Genomic DNA, 14,959 nt, shown 5'->3' with positions numbered 1-14,959 from the left:
AGGAGGAACAGAGAACCCCATAGTTCACAGCTCCTCCCATGCAGGAAGCCCGCACACCTAGTGGGGATTCTCACTGAGGACATTCTCGTCATCCCTGCACAATCTGGGGTAGACACGGGGCTGTGTGCGCACAGCTGCCCAGACAAAGCTCCCCGCGGGAGCCTTTGTTACCCCATAGGCACGGAAAAAGCCGTGTTATTGTCTCCTCCAGCTCCCGCCTACCCCACCCCCGTGGCCGGAGGAGACTTAAGGCCGAGCTGCGCCAGCACCGACCTGTGTCCACAGACTCCGGAGCTGGCGGGGAGGCCCGGGTCCCCACATCCCCTTCCGGCCGATTCCATCCAGCACCCTCCCCCAACTGGGGACACCCGGCCCGCACAATCACGATTTCTCGGCTTCCGCAATGTCCCAGTGTCCTCCCTATGGACCTGCCAGTACCTGCAGGGTGACAGAGGCTGTGGCAATCACCTGGGCCTCCGGAGCAGAGGAGAAAGAACAGCGGAGACAGAGCCGAGTTTGGCGGACAGGCGGGGATAAGAGACAAAGGCCCCGCCAGATCATAGAAGGCGGCACCCTCCGCCCCTCTGCGGCGCCTGATTGGATAGTTACCACATCAGCGCTCTTCATTGGATAAGGCCCAAGGTCCCACCCCTTAGAGTCCTGAGTGACAGGTGATGAAATCCCACAGATTCACGCCTGCATCAGGACTTCCTTCTCTACCCCGAGACTTGGTGCCGCTAGGGGGACATTTGCATTTATCCTTGTATATAAGGTTATATCCTCTTGTGAATAATATATGTAATATTCAAAATTGGAAACAATGTAATGACAATTATTTTTAAATTTCACATTTCATAAGTTTCATGGCCTTTGGTCGCTAAGAGGGCAGCCTGAGGTTTATTTTTTTTGTTTTGTTTGAGACACAGTCTGGCTCTGTTGCCAGGGCGAGAGTGCCATAAGATCAGCCTTGCTCACAGCAACCTCAGGCTTCTGGGCTCAAGCGATCCTCCTGCCTCAGCCTCCCGAGTAGCTGGAACTACAGGCATGCGCCACCATGCCCAGCTAATTTTTTCTATTTTTAGTAGAGACCAGATCTGGCTCTTGCTCAGGCTGATCTCGAACTGCTGACCTCAATCAATCCTCCCACCTCGGCATCCCAGAGTGCTAGGATTACAGGCGTGAACCATCTCTCCGCCACAACCTGAGTTTTGAAAAGAGAGACCATCCTCTGAGGCAGCCATTTCTAAATATGAGCCACATGTGTCACTTTAAATTTTCTCATACGAACATAAAAGACTTTGTCCTAATTTATTTAACCCAATATATCCAAAATATTATAAATGAAATTTTTTTTGGTACTAAATCTTTCAAAGTCACTCTGTATTTTAAGCTTCCAGAACATTCCAATTCAGACAGCACAACTGGATGCACATGTCTGGTTTTCACACTTTTATTTATATTAAGGTTGATGAGTCGTCTAAGGAATGTCTGCGTGTTATTTTCACATAATTGTTTAGCATTTATGAGTATTTCCTAATTTCATTTATTTCAGTAGGGTTGCAAAATAGCTGTTTTCTAATTATATTATATCCTTTGTATATATTAGTTCTCATTCTTCTATTAAGAATTGCATTTTGGCCGGGCGCGGTGGCTCACGCCTGTAATCCTAGCACTCTGGGAGGCCGAGGCGGGTGGATCGCTCGAGGTCAGGAGTTCGAGACCAGCCTGAGCAAGAGCGAGACCCCCGTCTCTACTAAAAATAGAAAGACATTATATGGACAACTAAAAATCTATATAGAAAAAATTAGCCGGGCATGGTGGCGCATGCCTGTAGTCCCAGCTACTCGGGAGGCTGAGGCAGTAGGATCGCTTAAGCCCAGGAGTCTGAGGTTGCTGTGAGCTAAACTGACGCCACGGCACTCACTCTAGCCTGGGCAACAAAGTGAGACTCTGTCTCAAAAAAAAAAAAAAAAAAAAAAAGAATTGCATTTTCTCATGAGCTTTTCATTACATTAAAACTAGTGTATCAGGAAAGAAAGGATAAAAGCTTGGTGCTTCTTTTTATTAAAGTTGACATAATAATGAGGGTGTGGCCACAGCAAACAGAGAAAATATATTAATAATATTTTCCTAACATTATTTTCTGTGTATTTGATGGGATTCCATACACCAGAGTCTATATTTATTTTTTGAGCTCAAATTGTCCCATCTTAGGTCAGTGAGGGATGCTTCAAATTGCCTTCTTTGTCCTTGTGCCAAGACCGTATGTTTTAAGGGCTTTCTTATTTTCTGGAACAAACAGATGTGTACTTTCCTTTGTCTATTATATAAATCACAAACAGATGTCCCATTTGGCATTTTTCTTTTTTACTTGATTTATGGTGCTTCCTACCATGCACAATATTCTAGTTTTATATTGTGTACTTTATCAATCTTTTAACTTTTTTGTTTTGAGTTAAAAGATTTATTATCACAGCTTGTAGAAATGTTTACCAATTTTTTTCTACTACTTACATGTTTTCAATACTTTATTATTTACATTTCTCCTTTATTTGTTCTCTATCTTATCGTAGCATATAAAAATAAATCCATTTTTAGTCTTTTTATAGGAATATCCAGTTCCAAGATACCAAGAATTAATAAAGACAACTCCTCCATAGTTTTTATAGCATGGCTTATGCACTTTGTTAGATTTCTGAATTTTTCTACTATCCCTGTCTGTTGCCTATTTTTGTATCAATACCACACTGCTTTAATTATAGAATATGTTATGTGTTTTAATATCTTATAGAATTAGAAACCCTCACTGTATCTCTTTCTCAGGGATTTTGGCTATTCTTATATATTTCTTTTTCCATGTGCACTTTGCAAAATCATTGCCAGCTTTAAAATAAAAGTGACAGTATATATTATGAGATCAAATACAATGATTAAGTTAGCTTAAGTATAAGTGACTTATTTATATTATTTAGTTTTTTCTATTCAAAAACATAATGTGACTTTCCATTTATTTGAGTCTTCATATATTTCAAAAGTGCTTTATTATTTTGCTCATATAGACTTTGCACATTTTTATTAGCTTTGTTCCTAGGTAATTTTGTTTTAATTTTTAAAATTTAAATTATACTTTTTCTTTGTATCCTTACACTGCACCCATAAATAATTGAGAATTATACATAGAGAGGTACGGTTTTTGTGCATCTGTGTTATGTTGTATTAGTTTATTGAACTATTTTTTGTACTAGGTCTTTTTTTTTTAACCAATTCCTTTGTGTTTCGAGATATGTAATCATATTATCTGCAAATTGAGTTTTACATATTTTTAGCAATATGTTATGCCACTTTCAGTTGCCTTGGATAAAGCTCTATGCAAATTTAATGAATACTAGCGGCAATGTTGTGCTTTTGGTATTGTTTCTGAAAATAGTTGATCTTCCTCACTTTTTTATGAACATGAAAAAGACTGTATTGTCAAGTTTAAAAAGATCTATCAACTTATAATTTTGATGGTTTCAAATTAACAGTAATGCATGCTAATTCTGCTAAACAGACATTTTTTAATCTATGAACAGGAATATGTGACTGTTTTATTTATCTCTATGAAAACAATGAAATCTATGGGTGGATTTCCTAATGCTGAATCACTCTAGAATTATAGGGATAAACTAAGCTTTTTATTATACATTGTTTTTACTGATCAATTAGAATTTGTTTGCTAGTATTTTATTTTACATATTTCCATGTGTAGACATAAAGGAGATTTTTCTGTAATAGTCTATTTTGTACATTTGGAAGTTTTGGGTACCAGTGTTCCATTTAATTTGCATAATTTATTTGAAAGCAGTACTTCTATTGTAATGTTCTTGTACTGAGTTAGAAGCATTAAATTATGTGCTATTTAAAATGACTGTAGAATCCCCCTGATAAACTACTTGATCCTGGAACTTTATTTCTGAGAACCTCTTTTATCTACTAACATGGGTATTACTCTGTTTAGCTTTCAAATCTAAATATTTTTAAAGAATATTTTTCTAGAAAATTTTCACATCTTGTTTTCCAAATGAATGTGCATTGAGTTGTGCTAATTATTCTTTAATGATTTTAATCTAAAGTTATTATATCATGTTCAATCTTTTATATCTAACCTACTAATGCATCGTTGTTAGTTTATTCATGTCACCTCATTTTTCTTCCCATAACTTAAATAAGGGACATCTCTGTAACTCAAGAATTTAAAAAGTATTAGATTTTAGGTAAAAGATCTTCTCTGGGAGACACAAAGTCCAACACATGCTTCACTGCCAGTCCCTCCTATGCCAGACCTCAACATTTTCTGCTGTTTTCCACATGACACAATGTCTGTCTCCAAAGACAATGGAAAAGAAAGAGCCTCTCCCGAACACACCAATAGTCTTCTTGGAGATGCTGGTTAGGAACTTGTAATTATTTCGGGGATTCATAACTGAGATAGAGTTTTCCAGAAATAGTCTTATCTGCACTAGTGTGCTTTGTCATTGTCACTATAGATGAAATGATAATCACATTCCTGTGGGAAGATGAGGTCACAGGATTGTAAGAGTTTATCTCAGGGTTTTCCTGCCTCCCTTCCACACACACACTGGGTACCAAAACTGTCACACTGAGACTACCTTCCTGGCAGCAGGAAGGAGCCAGTTGAGTATTTTAGATTTTAGTCTGAGAGGCTTAGTCTGCAAAGATAGGAGGTTTATCAGGAGTCTGGGTAAGTGCTAATGTCTGAAAAAGGGATTCATCTGGATTTAAAACTGGTCTAGTGCCAAATACTTTCAGAATGAAAAAATAATTCCTGAGGCAAGGGCTGAACTCTTGGAAATAGGCTGAGGTCCTAGGCTGTACATTGATATCTATCTTCTCCTAATATTATTTAATCCATAGTAAAGAAAGTTAATATTTTCCTTAGTGAATTTAAGTGGATATTTAAATTCTGTATGATTATCATTCTGAAATTAATCTCCTTTACTTGAATCCCAAACATCATCTTCAGGAAAATAAAAATAATGGTTTAAACTATCCATGCGGCCGGGCGCGGTGGCTCACGCCTGTAATCCTAGCACTCTGGGAGGCCGAGGTGGGCGGATCGTTTGAGCTCAGGAGTTCGAGACCAGCCTGAGCAAGAGCGAGACCCCACCTCTACTAAAAATAGAAAGAAATTATATGGACAGCTAAAAATATATAGAGAAAAAATTAGCCGGGCATGGTGGCGCATGCCTGTAGTCCCAGCTACTCGGGAGGCTGAGGCAGGAGGATCCCTTGAGCCCAGGAGTTTGAGGTTGCTGTGAGCTAGGCTGACGCCATGGCACTCACTCTAGCCTGGGCAACAGAGTGAGACTCTGTCTCAAAAAAAAAAAAATAAAAAAAAAAAATAAACTATCCATGCATGTGATGATAATTAAATGGAACTGATTTAAATACACTGATCCACTGCTGTACAGAAACCATGTGTCTGAGTGGCAGTGACTAGAATGTAAGTATCTTTTCTCTGATGCTGTCTTTTTTTTAAATTTTGTTGTATTTTACTTTATTATATATGTGTGTGTGTGTGTGTGTGTGTATATATATATATATATATATATCTTTTTTTTTTTTTGAGACAGAGTCTCACTTTGTCACCCCGGCTAGAGTACCATGGCATTAGCTTAGCTCACAGCAACTTCAAACTCCTGGGCTCAAGCAATTCTTCTTCTGCCTCAGCCTCCCAAGTAGCTGGGACTCGAGGCATGCACCACCACGCCTAGCTAATTTTTTATATTTTTAGTTGCCCAGCTAATTTCTGTCTATTTTTAGAAGAGAAGGGGGGCGGGGGGGTGGTCTCACTCTTGCCAAGGCTGATCTCGAACTCCTGATCTCAAGTGGTCCTCCCACCTCTGCCTCCCAGAGTGCCAGGGTTCCAGGTGTGAGCCACCGCACCTGGCTGATGCTGAGTGTCTGATGTGCTAAACGGTGACAATACCTGTTTTGACAGAAAAAGTATACTGTCTGTTGATTATGCTGAGACTGTTTTTTTCTGTTGAAATAATAAAATGTGTATTTAAGAAAAGAAGTTATATTTTGATTTAGGGTTTAAAACAGCAAAAGAAAATCAAGACCTTCAACAGTTTTTGCTTTAAAAAAATTGCAATAGCATCTCTTATCTCACTATGAATCTCTCCAATAGTTATTCAATGAACTTATTTTCATTACTTTTGGATGCATCTTTATGTATTTACCTTATATTGGAGTATAAATAATAATGATTACATTGTCACAAGATAATATTATTCCATTTATTATTAAACAAATTACAACATAATCATAATCAATGTAGTCTGTACATTGCAGTGCTTTATCTTATATTCATGTGTCAGATCCCGTACCTAAGCTCACAGTAGTATTCTGCAATGATATCGGTGGTTGGCACCATTGTAAGCTAATTTCTGGATCAGGGGGACATATACAAACTTGTTAATGTAGTATTCTGAGTAAGAATCCTTTCTTGACAGCCAAACAACTTGGGTTTAAACTTTAATTCAGGCAACATACTGGGATCGGAGTTACGTGAATATTTTACCTTGTCATTGCCTAAGGTTCCTTGTCAGTCATGAGAATAACATCAACACTTTCGCAGAGTTGAATATTCAGTCTGCAATTTTATGTAACCCTAACTCTATAATAATAATAATTCTTACTCTAAGTGCTGTATAAAGGCTAATAAATATGCAAACGTAATCAATCACTTCTTAAAGCAAATAATAAGTGTTTCTGAATAAATTCTAAGTTGAGAATATTGGACTTCAGGGGCCTTGAAGTAACACTGTCATGTTTCTCTGCAGTATCCTCTGGCTCCACAAAGGATATTAATGTGAGCACAGTAATATGGCAGAATGGTCTCCAGGGATCTGGCAATAGGGCTTATCTCCTGACTGCAAGGTACGGTTGGAATCATGGTGAATTTATTTTTTTATTTATCATTACACTACCTTTAATTCACTAGATACTTGTTAAGGTCCACAGATCTGTCAAGCACCTGAAATTAGCTAACACCTTGGCCATTTTCTCTAAGGGAGTCTCCCAGAAAATGGCAGTGTTAGAGATGAAACATTTCTTCAATGATTTTGATGTAAATTTAGGTCTTCTCTTTACAGAATAACCAGAGGTGTGTCCTTTGGCTCTTCTGCATTTGGAGTATCTTCCAGGCCATTGCAATCTGTCCCTGGAACTCCAGGCAAACAGAGCTTAAAGGGAAAGCTCACAAGTACAATTCAGCATCCTCTGCTGGATCTTGCGAATTCTTTTAATATATTTTTCTATATATATTTCTGGAAAATAGAGCAGTAAGGAAACCACAAAACAAAAGGATTGGGATTTTTTTTTTTTTTTCCTTTGAGACAGTGTCTCATTCTGTTACCCTGAGTAAAGTGCCGTGGCGTCAGCCTCGCTCACAGCAACCTCAAACTCCTGGGCTCAAGGGATCCTCCTGCCTCAGCCTCCCAAGTAGCTGGGACTACAGGCGCCAGCTACCATGCCCGGCTAATTTTTTGTTTCTAGTTTTAGTTACTGGCTAATTTTTTCTATTTTTAGGAGAGATGGGGGTCTCGCTCTTGCTGAGGCTGGTCTTGAACTCCTGAGCTCAAAAGATCCCCACCTTGGCCTCCCAGAGTGCTAGGATTACAGGCATGAGCCACCGTGCCTGGCCTAGGATTCAGATATTGTTCTTGTGTATTTATGACAAAGTGATGTCCTCTAAGTACTTATAAGTTTTCAGCCTGTCTCAGTATTTTGGGTCTTCGACTTAGGATCTGAGCTAGTTGTTCTGTGGTTTTCATCTTGTACAGACACAGGCAGTGAGTCTAAGACATCTATAGGACCAACATTGCTCCCAGATTTTCTCCTAAGGCCAGAGTTACCCAAAGAATCCTTATGCGGTTGAGAACCTTTGTAACTTTTCTCACCCTCTCCTCCTTCCAGTTTATGTGGTTTTTTCCATGAACCCAGGTGATGGCTGGTGAACATCACTGCACTAATAAATGTGTGCTTCCCAACTGTCCTACCCTTTGTTCTCATGGAGCAAGACTACCATGTATTCAGACTCTGTTCTGCCTGCTGCAAACTCAAGGTCCAATTCCCTAATCTGGTAATAGAGCAGTGGAAGTTATTAATATTTTTCTTTCTACAATGTGCAGTTATTTTTAATTTACTTTTTTCTAGCAGCTTTAGATATAATTTATATATTATATAACTATACCTTTTGGATTATACCATTCATTTCCTTTTTAGTGTATTTGCAGAGCTATGGAAAACATTCTGACCATTTAGTTTTAGAACATTTTTGTAACCCCAAAAAGGACCCTCACACCCTGCTCCAGTCACTCCACATCTGCCCCCCTCCCCAGCTGTAAGCAACCACTAATCTACTTTCTGTGTCTGTAGATTTGCCTATTCCGGATATTCCATAGCAATACACTCAAACAGTACGTGCTCTTGTGTGACTGGCCTCTTTCACTTAGCATAATCTCTCCAAGATTCATTTGTGTTATAGCTTGTATTCGTACTTCATTCTTTTTCCATGTGGAATAATATTCCATTTCACAGGTAGACATTTTTAAAATCTGTTTATAAACAGTGAGTACTTTCTTCTTTTTGTCTGTTGGGAATAATGCTTTCGTGAACTTCCATGTACAAATTTTTCGATCATCTGAGCTCTGAGTCACATTAAACATCCCCACTACCCAAGGGATAAAGTTCTTCCAGATAGCTGTTGGTTTGGACCAAATATTGACTGTCCTCTAGTGATATTATGTTTGTCCAGCAGCTTAACTGAGATATCATTGACATATAAAAACTGTATATATTTAAGGCGTACTTGATGTTTTGATGTGTACATTTTGAAATGTTCACCGCCATTCAGCAACTTAACATATATATCTCCGCCATAGTTACCATTTGTGTGTATGAGTCAACAAAGTTTAAGATCTACCCTCTTAGCAAATTTCAAGTACACAATACAGTATAATTGTGATCCCAATTGTATACATTAGATCACAGAATTTATTCATCTTGCATAACCGAAGTGAAATAAAATAAATGACATTTGATGGCAGACATGGCCGAGGCGGTGGTGGCAGTCATACTACCATGTGACCTGCGTAGCCCGCCCTCCGCCGTGATCTGCTCTCATGGAGCTGTGAGCGGCAGCTGTGTCAACTTCGAGGACGCCCACAGCCTCGAGTTTGTCATCTACAGGGCGAGGAGCTCCGCAGAGGCCTCTCCCCGCCTGTCGCCGCTGCAGCTCCCAGCCCAGGACATCCTCCCGCAGCAGCTGCAGCAGCTCAGCCATGGCGGCCCCAGGCGGTCCCTCGGGCTGCAGGCCTTGGAGCGCCGCCCCCCGCGGGGGCCCCAGGCTGAGCGGCCACCACGCCCTAGGCTCTGACTTGGGCTGCAGCCACGGGGCCGAGGGCTTGGGCGAGTGCCCGCCCCCTGGTGCCCACCGCCGCTCGGAGCTGGAGAAGCAGCCGAGCTGAACCGCCAGAACCCGACTGGGGGCCACGCAGGGCCGCCCTCCCTGGTTCCGATCGTGGAAGGCTGGGTCGCGCCGCCACCACACAAACCGCAATGTCCGGAGCCGCAGCACAGCCCGCCGACTTGGCGCCCCCGAGTGGCTGGCACCATGTGGAGCAGCGCGCCCAAAACTGCGCAACAGGCCGCTGGCGCTGCACCGACAGGGCCACTCGGGGCCCATGAGAGCACATTTAAGGAGGAGCGGCCCTGACTGCAGGCAGATTTGCTTCTTACTCAAATAAACTCTTTAAAATTTTATTGTGCCTCAGTTTACTTTTTAATATTATAAAATAAAATATATAACAATGAATCCAACAAAATGTGTATAGCATATGAGATAAACCTTAGAAAATTTCTAAAATATATGAATGCAGACATAAACAAATGGAAAATACCATGTTCTTAGGTAGAAAACGCCAATATCATCACATCGATTGTTCTTAAGGTAATTTATATGTTTAATTTGTTCTAACACAGGTATCATTCATTAGAGGTAGGCAAGTTATTGAAAAATATCTTATAGATGAAGGCACAAGGATAGCCAAGAAAACCTGAAAAAGAAAAAAAAAATAGTTTGGCCAGCCCTGTGAGACAACTTGATTGAAGGAAAGACATATTAATAGATCAGTGGAGCTAAAAATTCAGAATTAGACCAAAGTGCATAAGAAAGGGTGTAGTCCATTCAGGCTGGGTATTAAAAAAACACCTTAGACTGGGAACTGTATAAACAACAGCAATTTGTTGCTCAAGGCACCAGCAAATATGATGTCTGGTGAGGGTCCTGTTCCTCACAGATGGTGCTTTTGCCGTGTGCTCACATGGAGAAGGGACAAGCATATTCCATTCAACCTCCTTCACAAGGGCACTAATTCTATATATGAGCACAGTGTTCTCCTGATGTAATCACTTCACCCAAAGGCCCCACATGTAATACTATCACATTGGGGATTAAGTTTCCCCAGATGAGTTTGTGGGGGTGGGTGGGACACAAACTTCAGCCCATAGCAGAAAGTTCATAAGCAATAAAACTACATTACTAGTACTTGGGTGTGAAAATTTGATTCTCCTCTCACAAAGGCAAAAAAATCGACTTATTCTTCACAACCTATAACAAAATAAAGGTCCACTGAAAGATGAATCTATATGAAAAAAATAAAGTTTAGATAAGGTTAATTCTTACAGGTTGTACCACTGTTTTTGTGGTTTCTGGGGTGTAGCGTCCCAGAGTTCCCTCCTGTGACATTTTCACTGGTTAATCATGCTCATACTTAATTTGAAATTGGATGAAATATTTTCTGTTTCATTATTTAAGAAATTAAAAATAAAGAAGAGTGATTTATGCATGATCTTCAAATAATTAGTCAATGGTGCTCTGCTGAGGAAGGGCGCAGAATCTCATACCTGCAGAAGCCTGGTGTTCCCTCAGAAAGGAGGCTTGGCCCTGAGCCAGAGCTCCATCCTTTACTCATGATCAGAGGCTTCACAGGCACGCACTGCTCTGCAGCCCTGCCACACAGGCTTCACCCTGAGAGTCTGATCTCAGAAGGTGACTGATGAGTACATGTACTCTGATCCACAGGGATCCTGTCCTAGCTTTATAATTCCTTCCAGGGTTCTGGGATGTTTTCTGGATCCTTCTACCACATAGAGATAAGCTGGAAAGTCCGAACAGAGCTTTAATTCCCACTGGGACTTTTGCCCTATACCACCAGCTTCTCTGGAAGTACAACATTTTAATTTCTCCTGAAAAGACCCCATCTCAGGGTATTCCTCTGAGCCAACATAATTAACTTAGTAAAATGGGTAGAGAAATAGTCAAGAGTCAGTCTATGCTGGGGGCTGGGTCTAGGGTCTCCTTACATGATTTATGTCTTCGATGGACTCAAATACTGAGAAATATAGATTCATCTCTAGGTGGTAGAAAAATAGAGGAGGAGCCCCAGCTACAGAGGAAGAAGAAAGCAGAATCAGAGCTGCATAGATTCAGCTCAAGCTCAGCCATGGGGCACACAGAAAAAGCAATAGTTCTCCATCATCTGAAATACCTGCGGCCTCGGACAGCAGGACACTGGAATCACACATTTCTCACTAGAATTCCATGACTACATCACAGAGAAATGGAACAGTGCCAAAGGATTCTAAAGGGTGATGTGGGAGACCAAAAGGAGAAGATGAACCTACACCCCGTGCCCTACCATCTGGCCTAAAAAATTATCCCCATCTGGGCCCAGCATGATTCTTTGACTCTTCTCTGGGCCCCACTAGGGGTGAATCAGAAAGAAAAAGGTTATTAATGCCCTTCCATTCCCCATAGCTCCTGCGGTCTAACATGTTCAACTCCCCAGGTTTTGGGGTTTTGTCCTCCTGTTTGTCCCATCCCAATACCTATAATTTTACCTTTACTCTGGTCACTCCCGACTTTCTCCTAGGCCTTTTCTCTATAAGAGCCAGGTGATATAGAGAACAAGGATGTTCTCCCTATGCAAAACTTAACCAGAACTGAATGGAGTCCCACAGCACACTTTGGGCTGGGCTGCCACTCAGAGGGTGTACACATCAGACTGGCCTGGGGCTGCAGTTAGGGGAAAGAAAGACACATCTTGTCAGGGAATGGTCAGTGTGGAATCTCAAATTGGGGAAATAGATCCCTATAGTCCCCAACAATTTTATACTTACCTTGGAGGCAGTCATGGAGAGATAATCCCTTTTCAGGCACAACCACATTTAATCAACAAATTACCTAATGAACGTGTGTGTACCAAGATGATAAAAAAAGGCAAAATCAAACAGTCAGTGCATTTTCAGTAAATTTTTTGACAAAATACATAACAGAGAGGGCAAGTGATCTTGAAAGTCTAAAAGATAACACAGATTAGTTTCAAGGGTCACAGGTGTGGCTGGAGTCAGATGCCGTTATGCTAAAGGTGTCAACAGTGGTGAGGCATGACCGTTTCCTCAAGAAGTGGGCCAAAGAGCCAATGCAGTCATTCTTGGAATGGTCTGGGGCCTCCTTAACCATCAGACAAAAAGATCAACTTTACCAGGAGCCATAAGTTTGGCTTGCACCAATAGCTTTTGCATTAGACATAGATTCAGGCTCAATCCATAGCTTGACTGTGGTCAGTCTCTTCAAAAAACCGTCGAATTCTAAATAAGTAACTCAGGCAATTAGATCTGCAGCTAATATTGTTTCCACTTTGCAGCCTCCCCAAAGGGTGTCCTTATATAGACAGTCCATAGTTTTCAATGTGGAAGACCAAACATCTAGAATGTGGGCAATGACTTAAAACCCTGAGTCCTGATCACTGAGTGGAGTGACCAGCTCTGTTTCAGGTTCTGCATGACTGGCATTGAGGTTAAACACCCACAGCAGCCCAGTGGACACCATGAGGTGGCAGCTTCCCCAACCCGTCAGTAAACTAAGACCATGCATTGAGGAAATACATGGTTGTGTTTACAATTCTATGAAGATGAGTGAATAAACAACTCAATGTTGAAAAAACACATACAATTCACATATTTCTGAGAGGATCTGGGGTTTGTATTACTTACCCAGGCAATGCAAAGCTTCGATACATTGGAGTCTCTGCTCCTAAGGGGCTGGCAGTTGGGAAACCTGCATTGGTTATCACGGAGTTGGGCACCATTAACTGACTGGGATTACTACAAACAGCCAAACTTCAAAGATGAAGTAGGCAGTGTAAAAAGATACAAAGTTGCTCACCAGAAGAATACTTTTGGTAGCTCTGGACTCAGGCAAGGATCTGTGGAGACATTAGTATGTATTTGACCTGTTATGTGCCTGTACAGAATGAAAACCATGGAGCCACTGGCCCAGGGCATGGTCCCCAAACATAAAACAATGCTGCATGAAGTGACTCCAGTTTTGTCAGGATAAACAGTAGAACAGTGTCCCAAATCTTCTGTCTTCGTGATATTTTTGTTACTTCATTTGTCAGTCACATACATGGAAAACAAATATTTACCAGAATCTGGAGGATCCACCAGAGGAATATGGAGGAGCCAATATAATCGGGAGCTTTCAATCTAATTGGAAGCGCCTGGAGTTCCCACGGGGAGTTCCTCGGCCTGATTGTGATTGCTTGGAAGACACTCAACGGGCAGGTGGTGCCAGTGAACACACCTCTGCCCACTCTTTGAACATAGAAAAGTAGTTTTTATCTGAAATTACTGAGGTAATTTTTTCACCCCAAAGCTGCCACTGTCTGTAGAGTTTCTCTAGAGAAAAGGAATAAGGATTTGGCTATAATAAGGTGCTCAATAATCAACTCAGTGGACCTTAATGAGTGAAGTAAATCTTCACCGAAAGAAGAGAGAAATGGTAAAGAAGACAGAAATTTTCCAGGATTCCAAGTATGGCCTATGTTAGGAAGATCATTCCTATTGCCAAATCCCTGGCGGCCATTCTGTCAGTTCCCATGGACTGATATTTATCTTCAGAGCCAGAGGATCCTGCAGGGGAACATGAGGCATGGGTTACATTTAAAATGTCAACTAAAATGCAATATTTTCCACTGACTGTTAGTTCCTACTAAGAAATATTACTTAAATTTTTTCTATTATTAACAGGTTTCCAATACGTGACTGTGTACCATTTAACGTGTACTTGCAACATATTCATCACTGCTATGAAGAACAGGCATGAGGTAACTTCTTTAGTCTTCATTAATTGATGAGGTACATGCTGCCATTATAATGATGGGTAGGATTTAAGCACAGAGAGGGTAAGTGATTCATCTAAATTCAGACACTGCATGGGGGTAAAGTGGAAACTTGATCCTGTCTGGGCTGATTTCAAGGAGTGCTTTTACCCCCCATGCTCTACTATCAAAGCTAGCTACCTGAATTCTTCCAACTGTCTAGATATATATTTAGTTTTGATTTTACACCTTGTCATTATATTTTACATTGGTGAGATTTAATTTTATATTGCTAGGTTTAACAAGTTTCTATGGATGTATAGGAAAAGTATTACATGGATCATTATCAATTATGAATAAACCTTTAAAAGTTTTGATAAAATGTAGATACACTTATGGCAGTATAATATCACAGGAACTTGCCCCAGGATTACGTTGGATTTAAAGACTACAAGATTGGTTTTGTCCTAGGATGGCCACAGAAAGACTCATTTTATCTTACGGAAGGAACAAAGGTACAACAGCAACTACTAAAAGAATTATTAAACAATCTCATATCATGTCCTAAACAATGGGGCATAAAACACTAGTACATAATAAAATAGTGTAGGATAGAAATGAAATTGTTACAATTTAAATTTATATGCTCATCAATTAATTAATATATGTTAAGTAAAGCAATTAGCAATGCGGTGAGGTTTGTGAAAGATATTAACATCAGACAA

Source organism: Eulemur rufifrons, chromosome 4, assembly GCF_041146395.1.
Source record: "Eulemur rufifrons isolate Redbay chromosome 4, OSU_ERuf_1, whole genome shotgun sequence".
Taxonomy (NCBI): Eukaryota; Metazoa; Chordata; class Mammalia; order Primates; family Lemuridae; genus Eulemur; species Eulemur rufifrons.
The sequence above is the reverse complement of the archived record's forward strand: the minus strand, read 5'-3'. Positions refer to the sequence as shown.